Genomic DNA, 21,480 nt, shown 5'->3' on the forward strand with positions numbered 1-21,480 from the left:
GCACCTAAATCTAAGTACACAGGTGTTTTTTGCATTTTGTCCCCACGGAAATGTGGCCGTCGTGGCCGGGCGACCGACGATGCACTAAGCACTAAAAACAGTAACTTGGGCATTTGTACAGCTGCTCACAATGGGCACTTCCAGCAAGAGATTATATTGCATGTTAGTTCGTGCTTGAGAGGCACGAGAAACATAAGAAGTAAACAGAGAACACAGCCAACATGGCAATGAAAGGGGCCAGTTGTTTCTGTGCTGTCGAAAATCACTCAGAGCTCAAAGTCATTGCAGTGATCAGGGCTGGGCAAAGATACTTCGCAATTGTATCATGATATTTATATTACTTATTTATTTTTTATTTACAGATACTGCCAGCCCTTTCACAGGGTTTTAGCAGGAGAGGAATACGAACAATTATAAATAACATATTTTGTACATAGAAAATTGTACATTGAAACAAAAAGGGACAAGAAATTGAAATTAATAACACCAATAGGTAACAGCATAAACCGCTGAAGATAAAGACACAAAGTAAAGTATATTACTTACAAACTAGGATATTTCCAATGTGTTTTGCGAAGAAATCAATTGATGAGGATGAACCGGCTTCTTCCGACAGGGAGTTCCATTCTTTGATAGCTCTTGGAAAAAAGCTATACATGAAATAATCAGTATGAATAACAGAGGGACGAATAAACATTGAATGACAATGTCCAGTGGTTTCACCAGAAAGAACTTCAAAAAAGTCTGTATACCTAATATGAACGTGATGATGAATTATTACATAAATATATTTAAGTCGTTCATATTTAGATCTAGCCTGTAATGTCGGTAGGTCTGCCTGTACACAATGGTGAAAAGAAGAGTCCATCCGCCGATATTTATTGAATATGAATCTGACTACCAGACGCTGTATTCGTTCGATTTTTGATATATTTATACCAGTGAAAGGGTCCCAGACAACCTTAGCACATTCAATTATAGGTCTAATTAATGTTTTATAAGCTAGAAGTTTTGTTTCTTGAGTTGCGAATGGTAAATTACGCCTCAGACACCAGAGTGACTTGTTGGCCTTAGCACACACATATTCTATATGGTGGTTCCAGCGAAGATCACTTGTGAAAATCATGCCAAGATACTTATGCTGATCAACTCTGATAAGTTCATGATTGTTATTAAAATAAGAGTTTAAGAAATTTAACTTTTTAGAGAGTGCCATAACTACAGTTTTTAACGGATTTAGCACCATTTGCCATTCATCACACCATTTCTTTATCTTCTGTAAATTTGCTTGTAATTTAGCCTCATCTCCTACTGTATCAATTTTATTGTATATAATGCAGTCATCTGCAAAGAGCCTGATGGAAACGTCTATTTCATTCGGGAGGTCATTTATAAATAAGAGGAATAAAAGGCGGCCCAAAACACTGCCTTGGGGAACTCCCGACTTAACACATGAAATCTGAGACTTTGTACCACTAATTTCGACATATTGCTTGCAAGAAAGAAAATAGGATGAGAACCATTGTGTAATAGCAGCATTTTTGAACATAACATCAATTTTTCTTAGTAGTTTATGGTGAGACACTTTATCAAATGCCTTCGCAAAGTCCATGAAGGTCATATCCATCTGTCCCCGAGAGTTAATGGTTTCTGAAAGATCATGGGCTAATTCGATGAGCTGAGATGTTGTGGATAGACCTTGACAAAAGCCACGTTGGTGGATAGATAACAAGTTATATTCATTAATATAATTTAACAGATGTTTGGAGATGATATGTTCAAGCATCTTTGAACAGGTACTGGTAATTGATATAGGGCGATAATTTGCTAAATTGTCAGCCCCGCCGCTTTTGAGGACAGGAAGCACTTTAGGTTGCTTTCACACCTTTGGTAAAAAACCGCTATGAAGTGAGGACCGAAAAATTAATGCAAAATATTTAGAATTCCATTCGGCGTATCGATAAAGAAACTCGTTAGGGATGCCATCGTGTCCAGGGTTTTCTTTTTATGTTCAAATGAAGCAAAAGGTTGAGCACACCTTGCTCAGAAATTTCGATGTCAGCAATAGGCGACCTGTCAGATGGAGTTTCAATTCTACGCATAATCCCGTTATCTTCTGTGAACACAGATGCAAAATAATCATTGAAACTCTCGGAAGAAGGATGCTCATTAGATTGTGTCGTTGAGCGAACATTCGATGATGGATTAATCTATCTCCAAAATTTATCCGGTGCTTCGTTTAGAAATTTTGGGATTGTGATGCCAAAGAACCTTTGTTTGGATACTTTCAAAAGTATCTTAAGATTCCTTCCAAGACCTTGAATGGTGGAACGAGTCTGAGTGCTAGGATTCTTTTTATAATTCTTACGTTTTCTTTTTATTAGGCTCTTTAAGTGTATTATTTCTCTAGTTATCAAAGGGCTTTTATTGCTAGTTTTCTTTATACGCTTAGGTATATACAGTTTTATAGAAGACATGACCAAATTAGAAAAGTACTGCCAGAGATAATTAGCACCCTGATTATGCATATAAAGTTCAGAGAATCTCTCATAAGAGTCTTCTAGCAATTCTAGAACCCCATCAGCTCTAGCAAAGTTTAACACAATTTCCGGGCATGGTTTGCAGTATTGGCGGAAAGGCTCAAAGACAGTACTACAACTTCATGGTCAGAGATGCCATCACTGGTCTCACAGTCTATTAGTAAAGGCAACAGGTGATTAGACACAAAAACAAGATTAAGGATAGACGAAGAACGAGCACTGATTCTAGTATAGTTGGTCACCACTTGGAGTAAACCAAAACAAAAAACAACATCAAGAAGCTCATTGCAATTCAAAATTTCTGTATCTCCAGGAGCGTAAGCATTCCAGTTTATTCCAGGAAGGTTGAAATCACCGAAAAGTATAATATTGTCTTCTTGTTGCATAATGCACTACATAAAGTGCCGGAGAGAAGAAAGAACCTGGAGTGGTGAATTTGGTGGCCTTTATATACCGCCTATTTGGACTGAACGATTCTTAAAAATTATCTTAATCCAAACTGCCTCCATATTAGCGGGGACAGGAAGTATAATAAAGTCAATGTTATCGCAAATCATTAACGCAACTCCACCACCTCTACCATCCCGGTCCTTCCTTACCATTACACAAGACTTTGGAGTTACCTCGCTATCTGATACATCTTTATGAAGCCATGTCTCAGTAATCATTGTAATATCCGGATCATGCTCTAAAATCATAGCTTCGATATCCTCGACCTTTTTTAGTATGCTTCTTGCATTCACATTCAATATCCTGAAGGAATCACTTTCCAAAATTCAAGCAGGGTAATCCTGATGGCATGCTTGACACTCGTAGCACTCTTTAGTGATTTCATTCCACGCATAAAGGACATTATTTATTTTGATTTTGTCATATAGTAGTTTAACTTTTGCTGCCTTTGACCTTTCCTCCTGTGTAGAAACCGATGGACATTTACGTACTTCAACAATCCTTTCCGAATAATCCTCACTGACGCTCATATTCGTACCCTTAAGCATAGAGCAATGACGCAAAATTTTAGATTTGTCTCTGAAATCAGCCACCCTCATGATTATGGGACGGTCTCTACCTTCAATCTTTTTACCTAGGCCATGGATTCTTTCAATTGAATTGATTTTCAGCTTCAAAATGCCGCTAAACACATCACCGTTCACCTTTTTCAACAAAACATCATTAGTTTCCCGTGCGTCTTGACTAATTCCTCTTGTTAGCAAGTTATTTCGCCTGAACCTGTTTTCAAGTTGATCAACCTTTCGGTTGAGAGCATCTAAATTCCGGTCATGTACATGCAGACAGTCCTCAACTTGAGACAGTCCCTTATTAACAATATCAACTTCCTTCAAACTTTCCTCTATGGAAGAAAGCCTGGTATTCATTTGAACCAACTTTGCTTCAGAAGAGGCCTGTTTTTCCTGGATTTCAGAAAGTTTACCCAAAATCACTTTCTGCATATCAAGAAGTTCCTTGATCATTTCCGTGTTAGTAGGCCCAGGATTTTTTTCAACATCCCCTGATAACGACAGCAACATCCCTACCAAAGAGAAACATTCGCCGATACAACTCACAATAGTATGTGGACACGGCAGCACGACCAGACAAAGGTAATCGCTACGAAATGCATATTTATCACTAACCTGCGCGTACAAAGGTACGTGAGCCAACATCGCCATGGCCGTGCCGCCGAGTCCACTGAAGGCCGTCACTGCTGCAGCTTCTTTTATGCCCAAGAATCCGTCATGCCGATCTCTTAGTGATGTCAGGGTGCTCCAGGTGGGTGCGCGGTAGACAGCGTCCACGTGTAGATGGAACGATGGCTCGCCAGAAACGGCACTTGCATTGCGGAGACAGCCTTGATCGACGAAGGCGAGATCAGCGGCACTTTCGCAGAAAGGTGCACTCCATCCGCCCGTCCCACAGATCCGCCGCTGATGAAGCAGCTCCCGAACACAATCTGCAGGTACAAAGGTATGTGAGCCAACTTCGTCACGGCCGTGCTGCGGAGTCCACTGAAGGCCGTCACTGCTGCAGCTTCTTTTATGCCCAAGAATCCGTCATGCCGATGTCTTCTTAGTGACGTCAGGGTGCTCGAGGTGGGTGTGCGATAGACAGTGTCCACGTGTAGATGGAACGATGGCATGCCAGAAGCGGCACTTGCATTGCGGAGACAGCCTTGATCAACGATATGCGAAGGCGAGATCAGCGGCGCTTTCGCAGAAAGGTGCACTCCATCCGCCCGTCCCACAGATCCGCCGCCGATGAAGCAGCTCCCGAACACAATCTGCATGTACAAAGGTATGTGAGCCAGCATCGTCACGGTTGTGCCGCCGAGTCCACTGATACAAGATACTCGGGCAACAAGATGATACAAGATACTTGGGCAACAAGTATTTGAGATACATGTACAAGATACTACCACAATTGTTGTATCCCATATGATACTTTCCATTTCTACCTTAAGATACTTCGATATGTTAAGAAATTTCTTATTATAGATTGACATAATGAAGGGAATTACGGTCACTGACCAAGGGTGCTATGCAGGATGCGCCGAGTTTGGCGAAACTCGGGATCTTCACGAGCTCTGGCGACACCCCAAGATGAAAGCGCGAATGGTACCGAGACACAGTATATCTTTCGACAAGCCTCCAGTTTCATTGGTTTATCTAGATTCACTCTGGTTGGCTATCATTCCTTCGACGTTGCCTTCTGGGCGGTCGACAAACTGGGGCTCACGTGATCATACCGTCGGTGCGTGATCGTGCCTTCTTTCACTTGTTTGTCGTTCCACCGAGTGCGTTACATGCACAAGCGAGTTATAAGACAAACGCATTTAGTACAATATTATTAGACAGTTTAACGTGGTTTAGAAGCATTTTAAGGATTACAACATGTACACTCAATGCGTACTAGACTAATTTGTAATTTAGTACGCTTCGCATTATACCACGAGGAAACGCTGTGGTGGCGTCATCACATCCATTCACCGGGCGAGCATGGCGGCTAAGCATCGGAGGCGCCCAGTGTAAACAAACCCGTACAACGAGCTAGCAGTGCGCGACGTAGTGATCAGGCTCGACTATGACCACTATTTCTTGGATAGTTCTGTTCCTCCGTGAGCAATCTTTCCGTGCACCCCAAAAGACTGCCAATAGCTTCGGCGATTTTACAGATCGCAACGCGCACCTACTGTTCACGGCGCAGTGCTGAAGATACAACTTGTCCAGTGCTGCTTCTGCGAGTGCGCCGAGTTCCTCCGCTCTGCGTGACTGCGAGCGTCACGAACATTACATATTGTGGGCAAAAGGCAGACATCCTATATAGCTACGATGCGACAAGGAAGTGGTACCGACGATGGATCTCGCTACCAACACAGTAAAGGAGACATCGACAAACTGCAGATAGGTATAGTTGTTTCATATTTTGATAATAAGAATGCACGGATTAAGTCACTTTCGTAGTAACGAACTGAATGTCCAGCAGTTTAAAGAAGGCAGTGAGAACCAATGAGTGTTCGTGCTTTTACATGCAAGTGGGCCCGCGAAAATATAGAAAAGATGAAGGTAACCTTCACTAACTTGGTGAGATAACAGAAATTCATGAGTGACATTAGGCCCGCAAAATTTATGGAGGAGTATCATTATCCAGGTGAAATATCAATAGCAGGTACTGATATAAAGCAGGAAACTTATACAAAAATTTCATGGATTGAACAGCACATGGAAGGCATTACCGAATCGTGATCGCCACATTACCGATATCCTTGAAAAAAGTCTAGAATCATTGCATTCTACCGGTTATGCAATATGGGACATAAACCTGGAGGTTAACAAAGAAACTCGAGATGTCAAGGACTGTGCAGAAAGCGAAGTAACAAAAATTGTTGGAGATAGCTAATCATTAAGGCAGGAAGACAGTGGCGTAGTAAACCGTGGCAACTGATATGCTAGTTGAGATTACGAAAAAAAAAAGGAATCGGCAGGCAGGCCATGCACGTATTCGATCACTTGCTGCCAATTCATAACAGGTGATTACATAAGCGTGACAGAATCGATGTCAAGGAGAGAGAACTACAGCCGAGGATGGTAGAAAATTGCGTAATGGGACAAAAATATGATGTTTGTAGGCATAGGATGCAATCAGCTCGTATAAGACGGGATTGTAGGGTGAGGCATTTGTTTTGCAGCAAACAAAAATAGGTTTGTGGAGCTCATAGTAGGGACTCATGAAGGTGCGGGGCCACCTCAGCTGCTGGCACACTAATCAACATTACAATTGGCTCTTGAAAAGAAAACCCCAGTTATGAAAAATAAAGCAACGTTGTCCCAACGCATTGTTTTATTATGCATACTCCACTAGAGGCTTCCACAGTTAAGGGCACTTAGTACTAATAGTGCAACGAGCATTTTTCTTTGTAAATAATGGTTTTTATGCGGCTGATTCATTCCAATACACTTTTTTGCAGCAAAACATTGTGCTGCTGGAGGCACTCAACCGGCTGGTGGCAGTAGGCGAGCGCCAGGCACGTGCTCTTGAGAGTGTGGCAGACGTCCAGAGGGCTGCTCTGCAACAGTAGTATCGGTGCCCTCACTGCTCTCCTATCGAGCCCACAGAAGGCGCCTTATAAAGGAGCTTTCAGTTTAATATTTTGTTTATTATTCAAGGACATGAATAAAATGATTGCAATAAACATTGTGCTGTGCATATTAGGAGACTTGTAACATGCCCTTGGTGTCCCTTCAAAATAGGCAAAAACGGAAGATAAGCTGTGCCACTCTTGGACCATGTAAATAAAAAATACACTAATGCAGCATACACGTCATTGTGCTGTTTGTTCTTTCTATGTGCAAGAATACAGTGCGTGTTGATTAGCCACAAGATGAACGGTGTGTGTAATTCACAATGAAGACAGGAAACAGCAGGAGCTTAATAATGCTATCACCTATAGATTGTGCATATGACTGCAACACTCCCCGATTCAAATGTGCCATTGCATGCATGTTCGATACCACATATTCTTTAACATTGTCTTATAATTGCATGTACTGTATTTCACACATCTTAAGCACTCGCATAGCACACTTCTGATGTATCCATTTCATAGGCCAAATAATTGTACACTTTGTCCTTTTGTGTTGTATGAAAAGCAGCATCCTTTACAGTCCAGGAGAGGCCCCGCCCATATGACCAAAGCGCAGTAGCCGATTGGCTCCACGTCTAAAGAAATAGTCCCTCTCCAACGAGCAGGTATTAGTCTGTCCGGCGGCACGATGTCAGTCTAGAGTGCGCGCCCATTGCTGCAGGCTTGTGTTCACCTGCCTTAAAGTGCAGATTCCGCAACCTCCTAAAGTTGTATCAGACTATAGAAACACGTAATGCCTTGCACCAGTTGCTTAGACTTCTGCAACTTGATAGCACACAATGATCAGGAGCAGAAATCTATAAAGGCATCCAAGCAAAGCTGGCTGGCCACACTTCCATTATGAGGGGCTGTAAAAAGGTCTCGCCAAATATTCCCATGACGTCCTTGAAAAAGAGGTGGTGTTTGGCACTTCTTTAGAATCAAAAACAGATTACAGTGAATGTTGTGTAACACGTCAAAACAAACTGAGCTTGGTTATCTGCACAGCATGTAATGGGAGGTTGTGCTTCACATAGGAAACAAACTGCTCTGTCCAGCACAATTTTGAGGCCGGTATGGCACCTATTATGTCAACAGTGTTTATATACAAATTACACTTTTTACAGGCCATTGATTTCACCATTATTTTTGTATGATGGTTCTTTCAATCAGTGCTTGTATTACATGAGCAGGTGGATTTGAAAGCAAAGCTTTGTTTGCAAACCTTCCGACTTCCATAATTGTGTGGCAAGGCACTGGCATGTTGTCGAATAGCTCACACTTCCTCGGGCCTGCACCAAAGACGCCCAATGCTCTATTTGAAGTTGGATCGCACAACAATTCAACGGCACACAAAGAAGAGTAACACACACAGCAAAGCATTCTGCTGTGTGTATTTGTCTTCTTTGTGTCTTGTCGAATTGTTGTGCAATTAAACTTCAAGCTTCTATACCAATACACCAAGTCTTCAACCTCACCAATGCTCTAGTTATTCGGCCACAATGCTGCACATCTTTGAAATTTCTCAACAGAAATTAGCTCTCCGAAAAATCACAAATGTTAAATTTTGCAGCACAGGTGTATGTATGCACGTGCCATATTCTTTACCACTAAACTCACAGGAATCAAAGGGGCAAGCATTAACCAGCCTTGCTGCTGCCGTTACCACTATCATCATGACACCAATGGAAAGACAGCGCCACGTTTCAGTAAAGGGAGTGCCGGAGGGAAAGGTGTGACAGCGAGGGCTTACAATAAAAATAACGGTTACGAGACATGTTCAATGCCAATATATGCTGCATGTCGCTCAGCCTACTTTGGCATTACGGCAAGTGTTTACTCGTTTGAGCATATCAAGTTTTGTGTAATCATTGCACTAAAGCTGTACAAATGGTCTATTTGCTCTGCAATTTTTATTTTTATCATGGTGGGTTAAGGACCCACTTTCTCCCGATACGTAATTTTGCCATGGTGGTTCACGACATCTTCACGTACAGAGAGTTCTGCAGAGCATTAGATGTGCATTGTTCTACTGCTTAAGAATTAGAGCCCAGTTATGAGACGAAAATATACAATTTATCCATCCAGAATAACGCCGCCCCGCGAAAGAAAGAAGATACACGGAACCTCTGGCACATGCATCGAAAGTGAACAGAGCAAACAATCTGAAGTATTATCTTCATGGAAGCCAACACACTAAGATTCTCAATGCATTTTCATTTCGCCACAAATGCGTAGGCACAACCGGCGTGGCGGAACATCCACATCTCGCGCTGCAACAAATTGTGCAATGCCTTGCTGTTTCGTAGTGCGGCCGATAGATTACGCATGACCAAATTTCAGCATTGTGCATACTAAGTAACTTCACCAATGAAGAACCCCAAGTTTTTTACGAGATTAGGATTCATCGGTTACTTCACACAATTTGTGATAACCATTTATCTATTTATACTTAATTAACCTCTTTCCCAAGAAAGTGAGCCATTTGGAAGGCACCCTGACAGACAAGTAGAACAAGCGGCAAAAAGTCATCAACCAGCGAAAAAGTCAGTATCATAAGCAGCCGCATGTGTGATGTCGCTAACACAAAATTTAAGTCGGCTACACAGAAGTGACAAATTTGGCAATATGGCGTGTCTAAACATTGCTTCAATGTTAATCACAGTAACGCTGACATTGAAGGCGCCTTAATTCCTACGTACGTTCCGTCAACACACCGGACTACGTTCGTAATGTTCCCACGAAGTAGGAAGCATTATTTTATATACGCCCGCTCAGCCGCAGTATTCTGGAAAGCTAGCCACCGCTTACGCACTGCCGCATCGATAAGCGCGTCAGACACATCTCTGACACAGTGGCTAACAGTAGTTTGATGGCGTCCAATGTAACGCTCGGCGCCGACGCTTCCTTGAAAACTCCCAGTCCCGTAGAAACGGAGGGCGCAGAGGACTTGCTCTTCGATGATGAGCGAATGAAGCCCGCCACGCTGTCTCCGCAGACGAGAGTCTTCGCCTAGCTTGTCGCACAGCCAGCGCACTGATGTCTTCGACAGGCGAAAATGACGCTAAAACTCCCCGTCGGTCATGTATGTGAACGGGTCTGGACGGTCATAGTGACGCTTGCTGCCGCTGGATGCAACGAAACAGGCTGCTGCTGCAGTCGCCATGTTCCCGAGTTGAACTCGGAGGGGGTTTCGCGATGTACGAGTTTAGCACGATTTCGCCTGTCAATCAAAACCAGAGGTCACACCCCGCACGAGGCATGTAACTCTTGTGCACGCACCCGCTACAGTTGGGCCACGCCCAACTCATCTTCCGGCAACAGCGACGCGGTGTCGAGCTGAGAGGCATCAACAATCTTGACCGCCGACATAAAACACACACAACGCACTGTGATCGGTGATGTACTGAGCACCACTATCAAAAACAAAGCGTTGACTGTTGCTGGCTTATGCATACATCTCCTCGGGCTGAGATGGCCGCACAACACGGTTTCATTGCCTGCATTGTGGCGCGTAGCGCACAGTAAATAATTATCGGCACGTCACTATAGCTGCTTGCAAGGCGTCGATGCGCCGAGGGGGACGACGATGCTGAGGAGTGCGTATTGCAGCAGTCGTTTGAGATGGCTGCTTTGTCATCGGTGATGAAACGGAGCCACAGCATCGTAAACACGATCAGCGTACGAGAGTCGCTCGCTCTTCTAGACCCAGTGCAATGGCATTTCTTCATCACAAGCACTGCGCACTCAACAGTTCCAACACCTCTTTCCGTTTGAAATCTGATTTCATAACTGCACACAAGAGCCCTGACCTGCCAAAATGCGAGTGCTGCGGTGTCGTTACGATATCCATCTGCGATCGCTGCTGGCTCCAGCAGAGGTAATCCGCAAGCACCTTCGACTGCACAACACACTCATATACTGCGTACATGCGCTCAGAGGCACCTTCACTGGGCAAGCGATGACAAGCGATGAATTGTGTCGCTGGGGAAGCACGCACTTTTCGCAATGTATCGCAGAGGCTTCGCGCACACAGATAAACTGGTACATTTTCACTGAACTGCGTCACTACGCACTCTAAATAACATACCGCCATTTTGCAGCGACAGCCATTGTGTCGTTTATAGTTGGTAAAGCTAGGTAAAGCGGGGGCCTTAATAGCCTAGTGAAGCACCTGCGATGAAAAGCCGTACCGCGGCGCTGCGTTTCTATTCCCCGAATAGAGGAAGAGTGGCCATGACCCTCCAAGGATCATGACCGACTTGAGAATAGCACTGCAGCGACTTAGGCGACTTATCAGCGTATGAACGCCCTCGTGCGTGCGACCCGCTTCAATGTACCGTTTCTAAGCTTCCGCCTCACTGTCGCACTCGCGGCAAGAAGTGCAAAATTTAATAATTTGCTCGATCACCGTTTGTCATCGCAAATTTCTAGCGTTGAAAACAAAAAACAGATACTTAAAGAAATGAAAATGCTCGTTATTTTATTTGTTGTATTTTAACGTATTCGTTTGAGTGAAAGTGTAGGTGCAAGAATGCGCCGCATGTACCCTGTTCGCATTCGATGAAGGAAAGAAAGATAGTGCCCGAAAGGGGAGGCACGCCCTTGACGCGCCCGGGAAAGGCGTGGCAAGCGGCTCACGGCAAGTGTGCAGACAGACAGCGGGACAGTCACGGTATCGCTAAGTTGCGATAATCCGTTGATAACAATACGCGGCGCTGGCGCGTTTCGTTGTGCAGCCTTCTGCGCTTGAAACGTGGAAGCAGCGTGCCGCGCAGGGTGCGCTCATGTTGTCATACGCGGCTTTTTGTCTACATATTTTTTGCCTGCACCTTCGGTGCGTTCCGCGCTATCTCCGTTCACTGACTGCCGTCGAGAAATCTCGGGTAAAACTCGGGTGAATGAGAAACTCGGTGCATCCTGCATAGCACCCCAAGTCTGATGAATAATCTGACGTTTCGGAACCGCGTACAGGTTCCTTGTTCACTGAGTTGGACAGGATATCGTCGTCACTTATGTAGCCAGCACGTTACGTAATGAACGTGCGTAAACGGCAGGCATAGTCCCTGGTGTCCGGTTCATCGTAGCTGGCGTCGATTGAATGATTAGAGATTCTAGCAGCCGTCGGGATGACACATTCTTTTCTTTGGCATCAAGAGTGGCATTGTCCCAGTCAGTCTTGTGATTATATTCCTGCGCATGCTCGGCAATGGCGTTCGTCGTGTGATTATTATTTCTTACGCCATGTTTGTGTTCCTTGAGGCGTCTGGAGAACTTCCCTGTTTCACCAATATATGATCTCTGGCAATCAGCGCATGGTATCTTATACACAACTCCTGGGAATGATTCAACACGTAACCTGTCTTTCACATTCATGAGCTGGTTCCGGAGCTTGCTGGTCGGGATGTGGGCAATGCGCAAATCGTCTTTTGAAAATACGCGCGACAATGCCTCGCTGATTCCTTGCACGTAAGGGATGGCTGCACGTGCACAGATTGTCGTGTTGTTCTCCGAGCTTGGCTCTAATATCCGCTTCTCGGTCCCGCATATGAAACGACTAGGATAGCCGTTGCGGGTTAGTTCACGGTGGATCGTCCATAATTCCTTTTTCAGTGCATTGTCGCCTGAGCTGACGCGTACGGCGCGTGTTATCAGGGGTGACACTACGGATGTCTTGTGGCCGACAGGATGACAACAATTAAACTTGAGGGTAACGACCTGTGTGTGTAGGCTTCCTGTATACCGAGAAGGTGAGAGCGCCCCCATCCCGACAAACCAGTACATCCAAGAAAGGCAACGAGATGTCCCTCTCGTGTTCCACAGTGAATTCTATGTGCGCAAAATACGTGCGAAAGTGCCTCGCTGATTCCTTGGACGTAAGGGATGGCTACACGTGCACAGATTGTGGTGTTGTTCTCCGAGCTTGGCTCTAATATCCGCTTCTCAGTCCTGCATATGAAACGACTAGCGCATATTTTCAAAATACAATTTGCGCATTGCCCACATACCGACCAGCAAGCTCCGGAACCAGCTCATGAATGTGAAAGACAGGTTACCTGTTGAGTCATTCCCAGGAGTTGTGTATAAGATACCATGCGCTGATTGCCACAGAGTATATATTGGTGAAACAGGGAAGTTCTACAGAGGCCTCAAGGAACATAAACGTGACGTAAGAAATAATAGTCACACGACGAACGCCATTGCCGAGCATGCGCAGGAACATAATCACACGATTAACTGGGACAATGCCACTGCTGTTGCCAAAGAAAAGAATGTGTCATCCCGACGGCTGCTAGAATCTCTAATCATTCAATCGACGCCAGCTACGATGAACCGGACACCGGGGACTATGCCTGCCATTTACGCACGTTCATTACGTCACGTGCTGGCTATATAAGTGACGAAGATTTCCTGTCCAACTCAGTGAACAAGGAACCCGTACGCGGTTCCGAAACGTCAGATTATTCATCAGACTTCGTCAGTGACCGTAATTCCCTTCATTTCCATGCCTGAACAGATGAACTTTCGTCGAACCCTTAATTAGATTGATTTAATGTTGCAGCAAACGTGTATGCACAAGAATGTCTCCTTGGAAATTTCTCAACTCCGACAAACCTTGTTTCGTTAGAATGAAATGTTAGTATCTCTACATTTGTGTCTATTGCTTAAACATTAACATTTTCATTCTAAAACAATTTACAATTTATTGTGGTTAAGTGGTTAGCATGAAACCTGCTTATGCGCTTCACTGTCAGGGATTTTTGCACATCACTTTTGCAATTGATAGCAGTCGCTGCTCTGCTTGCTGACCACCTAGCGGGTAGCCAACCAATTACAAGAACCCTCTGCACTATATCCAAATACTGCGATCAAGGTTTACCTTGTCCGTAAACGTATGACCGTTTACAGATGTAACGTAGTCCAAAAAGTAGCTTTGGAGCTTGCGAGCAACAATAACGTACACAATATAGGCGCCTTACAGACAAGTCCCCTGGAAGCCGCGCCATCCACATTTTGTTTCACAACAGTCAAACTTGCATCCACGAGATCCTTCAAATCGTTGATGTGTGAAAGCCGCTTGACGCAAGGCAAGCGCATTGTTGCATTCTTCAGACTTTATAACAAAGTACCGCAAAAGAGAAACTTCATAACTACACTATAGCAGTGTCAGAATTTGCGCAAAAGACGCTGCACGCATTGATGTACATAGTACAGTATTGTGGCTACGAGCAAGTGCCACGGCTATGATGCAACTAAACACGAGAAATCAAGAACACAAAAGGTCGGCTGCACGCAGACGTTCGCACGCTTGTTTTTTTGAGATGACGCGAGTGCCACCACGCGACTCTACTCCGCCAATACGGATATGCAAACATAATCGTCTACCCTCGATGGAGGGCTCTGGTGGAAACGTAAAAAATGTTGCTGCATTTAGTTTTGTGGTAACTGTATCAGGGGACATATTCTGCGACAATCCATTTCGGCAACTATTGCCTTGGCCACACCTTGACCATCAGGCGTGCCGCGATTAGCTGGTTGAACACAACGTCACCCGATTTTGCTCAACCAGCAATTTAGTGCGGGCCTGACGATGATACTGTCACCGAAAGTGATCGTCGCAGAATACGTCCCCAGCTTGAGAAGCGGAGTTCAGGCAACGTTTATAGTTTCGCATGGTTATGTTGCGATAGCCAGTATCGTGTACCTTAAGAAACAGGACACATTCGTTGACGTATCGGAAATATAGATACTGATACAGGTCCTGCCAGACTTATCATGATACAGATACAAGACCACCAAAAAAGTATCTAAGATACACGTATCTCCAATACTGCCCAGGCGGTGATAGAAAGCTGTGATATGGCAGCATAAAAAATAAAGCAATGCGAGTTTAACAAGCAAGCAGTACTGCAAAGAAACAGAGTTAATGTGTTTCACATGACAGCAGCATTTTTATGAACTCTAATGGGTGGTGAGACACAGAAGTAGAGTTTGTATGCGGACGCTTCTTTAAAGTAAAGCTTTCTTTGTCCCTTGTCCCCACTTTGCGGTTGCCGGTTGTTGCCGTGTTGCAGACTACCCACCAACGGGTCAATGGGTATATGCACGAATAAACAACTTAGTCCAATGGGTACGTACGTAGAACTGGGTATGTGCCACTGGCCATGTTTCCAAATAGACTACGCAGGTCACCGAGTGCGTGTCTGAATGGAGATACCGAACAAGAGGCAAAAAAGTGAGGAAGCCGGCAACAAAAGCAGGGTGTAGAGAAACAAGGGAACAAAATTTGTCAAGAGCGTGCACCGGGCGATGAGCGTTGAGCTGCCGAGCAGTGGAGTTTGCAACAAAAACATTTAAATCAGCTACAAAAAAAAACTGAAGTGGTCGGCACCACAAGCAGCCGAGTGCGAAGGAAGAAGTAAACTAAATGTGATTTGCACTTGCTTGACTAATGCTAAATAGGAACTCACGTCACCATAGTCCCGTCCCCTGTTTCAGCACGCTGCACGTAGGCTGTAGCAATCTACTGACACGAGAGGCTGTACAGGTGCTAGCAAAAGTATTTGGAACACGGGAGCTGAGGCTGAAATGCCTCCCAATGGTCTCAAGCAGGCTCAAAGCGAAATAAGAAATTGGATTTCGCTTGCGCGCAGGCAGGCGATCGAGAAGTTCAATTACAATGCCCCCTTGAGGCTGCAAGACGGCACTGGGAAGCAGTTCGGCCGCATTTCAAGTGTTCCAATTATATGTGTCCACACCTGTACCAAAGAAATAACCATACGCAGCGCTAAGGAGAAGCTAATGAAATTCTCTAACCGTCATTTTTGTTGTCTTCCCCAGCAGTCCCACTTGCTTGAAACTCATCGTCACAGGCGATGGGAACACGCCTCCGCGCTTCGAGCACCCTAAACCTTCTGTAGCGACGGCCAGCTTCTTCCCGCAGCACTCGCCAGTCGCGTAAACAGCCGTCATCTCGCAGCGCGCAGGCTGCCCCGAGACGATCGTAGGCTTTGGAGGTGGAACTCATTGATCTAGCCACGGTTAACACGCACCAGCAATCAAATGCTCCGCCATAGAATAAATGTATCCGCTTTAAACCGGCTCTGCTGCCCTGCCGGATTCACACCCGTCATTTTTGTCCCGCAGGAATGCTGGGACTGGGGATCCCGGGGAGGTCGGCGGAGCTTCCGGTGTGCTTTCAGGCTTTATGCCTACCGCGTGAGCCATAGAGTTTCCTACAAGAATATGGCGTGAGCCGAGAAGCTGGTTTCCGCCCCTCTCCTCTTTACTCTTCCCCACCCGGGTTAACCCGGGTTAGGGTGCCTCGATGCGCGCGCCCCCCTCCGCCGCTCCGTGGAGGGTGGGGACAACCGCGTCGTCTGCTACGGAGTCCGCCGTATTTGTGCCCACTTCTTTCATCGCGCTTCGGGAGCGCGCACTGGCGCCGAACGCGTTTCCTTGAAAGTAAGCTGTTTTTCTCGCCGAACGACACGTATCATTATGAATAGAAGGCGAATGACTCAAATGATAAAATGTCACACTTTCGGCGAAGTCAAGAACCTCAGTGGCTGCTATCAGAAGGCAGTCATTCTTCGAAAGCGCACACACACAAACGAGGCTGAAGTGGGGTATTTGGAATGTATTGCGACGTCCAATATTTTATGAAACCTCTTATATTCTCTGGCCTTAAAAAATTCGCGTCGAGTTAACTGAATATTTCTTTTTCATTACAGCAAAACACTTATGTAGAAATCACTGAAAGAATCCACAAAAAATATGGTGTAGTGATCAAAAGCTTTGCGACACCGCTGCATCAATTTATTACAACAATGTGCGAAAAATATGAAAACACTATAGAAAAAAGTTATAAAAAGTACACACCAGCTATGTGCACACTATCAAAACTGTGGTTTCACTGCAAGTTTACTGCAGCACACGTTTTGCTTCCGCGGCCGTTGACTTCTTTCTTTTCAAGCTGACGCAGGTGAATGCGTAACCTCATTCGGGCGTAGGTGGAAATGAGAAGCTTCTGAACAGTTGCACTGTGCACGTTGAACTTAACCATTTTGCTCAAGTACGTCACAACAGCCTGTAAAGGAGATTGTACAGTAAGAAGGCTTTCGGTCCATTCCGTGATTCCCTTGAATAGCTCCTCGCACGACTTCAGAATACTCATTACTTGAGCACTGGGTAATGCAGGTTGTCGCCGTTCCGGATGTATTCTTTCAGCCTTGTCAGGTAAGAATGCTGACTGTCTGTCGAACCTAGCAGAGCAGTTTTGCACTGCTCGCAATTGCTTATCTTTTTGATAATGCCTTTCACGAGGAATCCGGCAATATGAAAGAGGGTGCTACATTCTGTAGATGTCAGCTCTTCAATGAAGAGTATCTTAGAATCATCGATTTCAGATGGGTCTGGTTCAGCTAGCTCACGCTTGCCATCTGTCAGTAGATCAACCAGATACTCCGAATCATCGACAGCATAGCTGGTTGTCTTCGGCGTGCGCCAAAATTGGCTAATGCACACAACTTTGAGAGCATATTTCATGTCCAATGCATCTGGAACCGGCTTCTTCAGGCGAACAACAGAGAAAAGGTTTTCCAGGCAATCTTGCAGTATTCTGCCAGTTAGAAAGAAAGTGTAACCTTCAGAGCTCAAAAGAATGTCCTGGAGTTGAAGTACAGCAGTAGTGGTGATTAGAAGGCCTGCCTGTGATGGCTTCCACTGCGAGGTGCTGCCCATATTCATGCCTTGAAAAGTATTGATGGCCAGCTTGAGAGTACAGACAGCTTAATAATGCTTCTCCATGTCTTGAAGACTAAGAGAAACGGAGAGGTGGCGCGATGACATCAGAGTATACCACCTTGATACAAGTTCTAAAAACCATGGTGTGCTTTCGGCTTCTTGCTCCAGTATTTTTTCTTTCACCAAGTACCGGATTGCAGCGGGGGTCTCTTTAAAAAATTGCACTGCAAGTCCCACTTTCATCTTTGTGAAATGTCCCGAGGAAACATGTGCTTCAGAAAGCTTCGGCGCGAGCTTCAGCTCCCTTTCTTTGTCGAACTCTAGGACAGCACGTACGTGCTCTAGTTTCACATCCTTTGAAGGTAGGTTGTGCTCGCTGACGGTTGCATCACCTAATGTGAACACGATAGAGTTTAGAAGCTGACCCTTGATATTCTTGAGCACATGGGCAGCATCTGCATTGAAAACTAACTCCATTTCACTGAATGACGGATGTGTTATAGAGCACGTAGTCTTGGAGTTCCGATGGCTGGAAAACCCGAGATCGCGCCACATCGCTCGGTTTGATGCGCCCATATCTGACGTTACTGCTCGGACTCTGAGCGAAATATCTGCACACAGGCGGACAATTTCGAGAACGCAGTCCTTGAGAGTACTGCCGTCGACGTGGCTCCCAGTAAAATGGTATGCGATCACCTGTTTCCATCGGTTGTTGAGGCCTCCTACCATGAACACCAGTGCATGACTAGCGGGATTATCTGGCTTAGGTGGAAGCGTCACACCTCCGAACACGGTGTCTTCAGCACGGTCAAGCTGAAACCCTTGCGCTATCTCCATTTCATCAAGGAACAAAACACAGTCTCTTTCAATGTCTTCCATGCCTTGCGCTTTGATCCTGAGGAGTTCAACAACATCATTCAAGATTCCCGGCGAGAATTTCAACCCCTGGAGGCGACGATTCGATGTTCTATCTGTCGGCAGTGGATACCCAAGCTGTATCAGTGCTCTGTAGCCAGACTTTCCGCAAGCGAACTTCAGTTGCAGCCTCTGTTTAATTGTCTGCGGCGACCACGTAGAACCTTCATTGCTGCTTCTCGAAAGCGCCTGCACTTGGTGTTCATTAAGAAATTTTATTCGCCTTTCGAAGGTTTCTATTTTACTTTCTAGTTTTACTTTCTAAACGCCGTTTTTAGCGCGCACGTTGGGTATTATTTTAAAGCAGTACACTTATCTATGGAGCAAGCAGCACGGAAACGAAACAAGGAATATAGTACTTACACTGCATAGGCGTGAAGTGTTGGCCGGCTGCCACTTGTCCCGTTTCACTTTTACAGTCCACAGGAGCCTTCTTTTCGGATCTCTCGGAAATGAAAACATTCTCCAGCCATTTCGGGAGTGATTTGTGCACGCAGGCAAACAATACCCCGGCATGTCTTCCTCGTCTTGCGGCCAGGAAAAATTGCAACCGACGGGAAACAGGCCGCCGCACGTGCAACTGACGCAGGCGGGACGGGGAGGGGGCACAAATATGGCGCGCGTCCTCGCCGAGGCGGCACTGACCCTTTCAAAGGATGTCCCCACCCTCCACAGAGCGGCGGAGGGGGGCGCGCGCATCGAGGCACCCTAACCCGGGTCGGCTGCGAGGGCTAGCTGCGGTGGCCGCTGCAAACCTAAGTCACGTAGCCCTGCTGGCCCTGCCTCCGAGATTTTAGCGGCGTCTGCTGCGATTTCGGAGGCAAGACCCGCGGTCTCTCGTCAAGCCTAAAGCCCCTGCATCTACGCGCCACCGCCGCTTTGTTGTGCGCCGCCTTTTCCCCTCATACCAAATCCGGTTCCGGCGTTTCCGCTTCCTGGAGTTGCGCTGCGAGAATTTCCGCTCCCATTGCAGATGATGGTGAGACGCCCGTGCTAAGCAACCAGTGCAAATCTGAGTTGCTCGCACTAGCCATTCCACCAAGCGCCATTCGCGTGTATCTACGCGCTTGTTTGCGTACGCTGCGCCCGCACGCTTTGCCTGTCGTCCTCTTTCGCTGAAAAAGTGCGGAGAGCCATGGGCTGTGGCTGCATCATCGGCTGCTGCATGTGTCCGGCATGTTGGAAATCACCGGCCCCGGCGCCTCTCGGCGATAACGACCTGGAATGTATCACCTGTCCGGAGCATATCGAGGAGATTCCCGCGACGGCGAATTCCACTACGCTTTGCGAGGTATGTGTATTTCGCTGCTCATGTAACATGCTTAGGCGAGGGTGTATATCCTGCTTCCCAAAATCAGTCGCTTTGTTGCCGGTGCTATAACCGAAACTATAGAGTGTCACCATAGTGTAACCTTTACTAGACATTTTTTTGTGCGCAGTAAACGCGACCACATTTACACTGTCGTTCAGGGATGGATGGGCCTTAGCAGCAACATTCATCACTAAGCAATATTAATACCCAAAGTGACATTCATGGCGATGTACTGAATTCTATTCTGAACCATCATGTTTGTAGCACAAGCAGAACATGTGCCATATTTCCTGAAAAAGTTATGCAAAGCGCCTTGAGTTTGGGAGCAGTTTATTCATGCTTGAAATAAGGGTATATTGAAAAATAAATATTTCATATTTGAAATAAGAGTAATAAATAATAATAATCGCAGTTATGTAAATTGCACCTGATAGTACATCTAAAGCTCAACACATTAATGTGTTATACATGGCTCTCATTTACACCGCTATTAAAAATAAATGCTGCCTGCCACGCTAGGTCATGAGGGAGGTAGTGCAGTATTCGGCCACTACCTCCCTCATGACATCTGAGGCGCAAATTGGAATCAACTAGTGCAAGACAGGGGCAATTGGAGATCGCAGGGAGAGGCCTTCGTCCTACAGCGGTCATAAAAAATAGGCTGATAATGATGATGACCTTCCACATTTATGTTCACAGTCGAGTGCAGTATACACTTCGGATGTATCATGATCAAATAACTTTGCGTGGGTTTACTGGTTCAGACCATACATTTGTTTACCAGATGTTACAGCGACAGAAAGATAGCAGCAGCATTGCGTACACATGGTTTTGCAGATATAAGGACATTGTTGTACCTCAGTGTAGACATTTGGGCTTGTTGGTGTAACATGTTTGCAGATGATTTTCTTGTGTGAAAAACACATGGACATAGAAGAACGAAGACACACACAGGCACCGTGTGTCTTCTTCTACGTCCGTGTGTTTTTTGCGCACAAGAAAATTTGCCAACATTGGGTTGTACCGGCTAGCTATAAATATGTGTGCGTGCATTGATTATAGGTACTATTGAAACTCGCAGGCCCACTTCACTGAGAATCAGTTTTACCCACTGACATTGCACAACTCTGATGCTAAATGCACTGCCACCTTCTCAGTCTTCTGCCACATGGCTCAAGAGCAAGGTAAGAAGCCATCAGTGTACAGATACATTCACTCAACTGCATACACATGTAGTATCTCATGCTCTTTTTGATATAAATATTCATCAAAATAATTGCACTCAAATGCAGGTGCAAAGCAAGGCATTGACCATGCCTCATCTGAAAAAGAAAACATTCCGACGCAAG

At 45.4% G+C, this 21,480-nt stretch overlaps 1 long non-coding RNA gene across 1 annotated transcript; it reads left to right on the forward strand.

Annotated features, from left to right (window-relative positions):
- Positions 1-19,985: 19,985 nt before the first annotated feature.
- LOC139051520 (uncharacterized) lies at positions 19,986-21,480 on the forward strand. The gene is made up of 3 exons (XR_011509415.1): positions 19,986-20,110; positions 21,213-21,315; positions 21,424-21,480. It is a non-coding gene; the product is annotated as an uncharacterized lncRNA (long non-coding RNA).

Source organism: Dermacentor albipictus, unplaced genomic scaffold (assembly GCF_038994185.2).
Source record: "Dermacentor albipictus isolate Rhodes 1998 colony unplaced genomic scaffold, USDA_Dalb.pri_finalv2 scaffold_12, whole genome shotgun sequence".
In the NCBI taxonomy this organism is placed as follows: Eukaryota; Metazoa; Arthropoda; class Arachnida; order Ixodida; family Ixodidae; genus Dermacentor; species Dermacentor albipictus.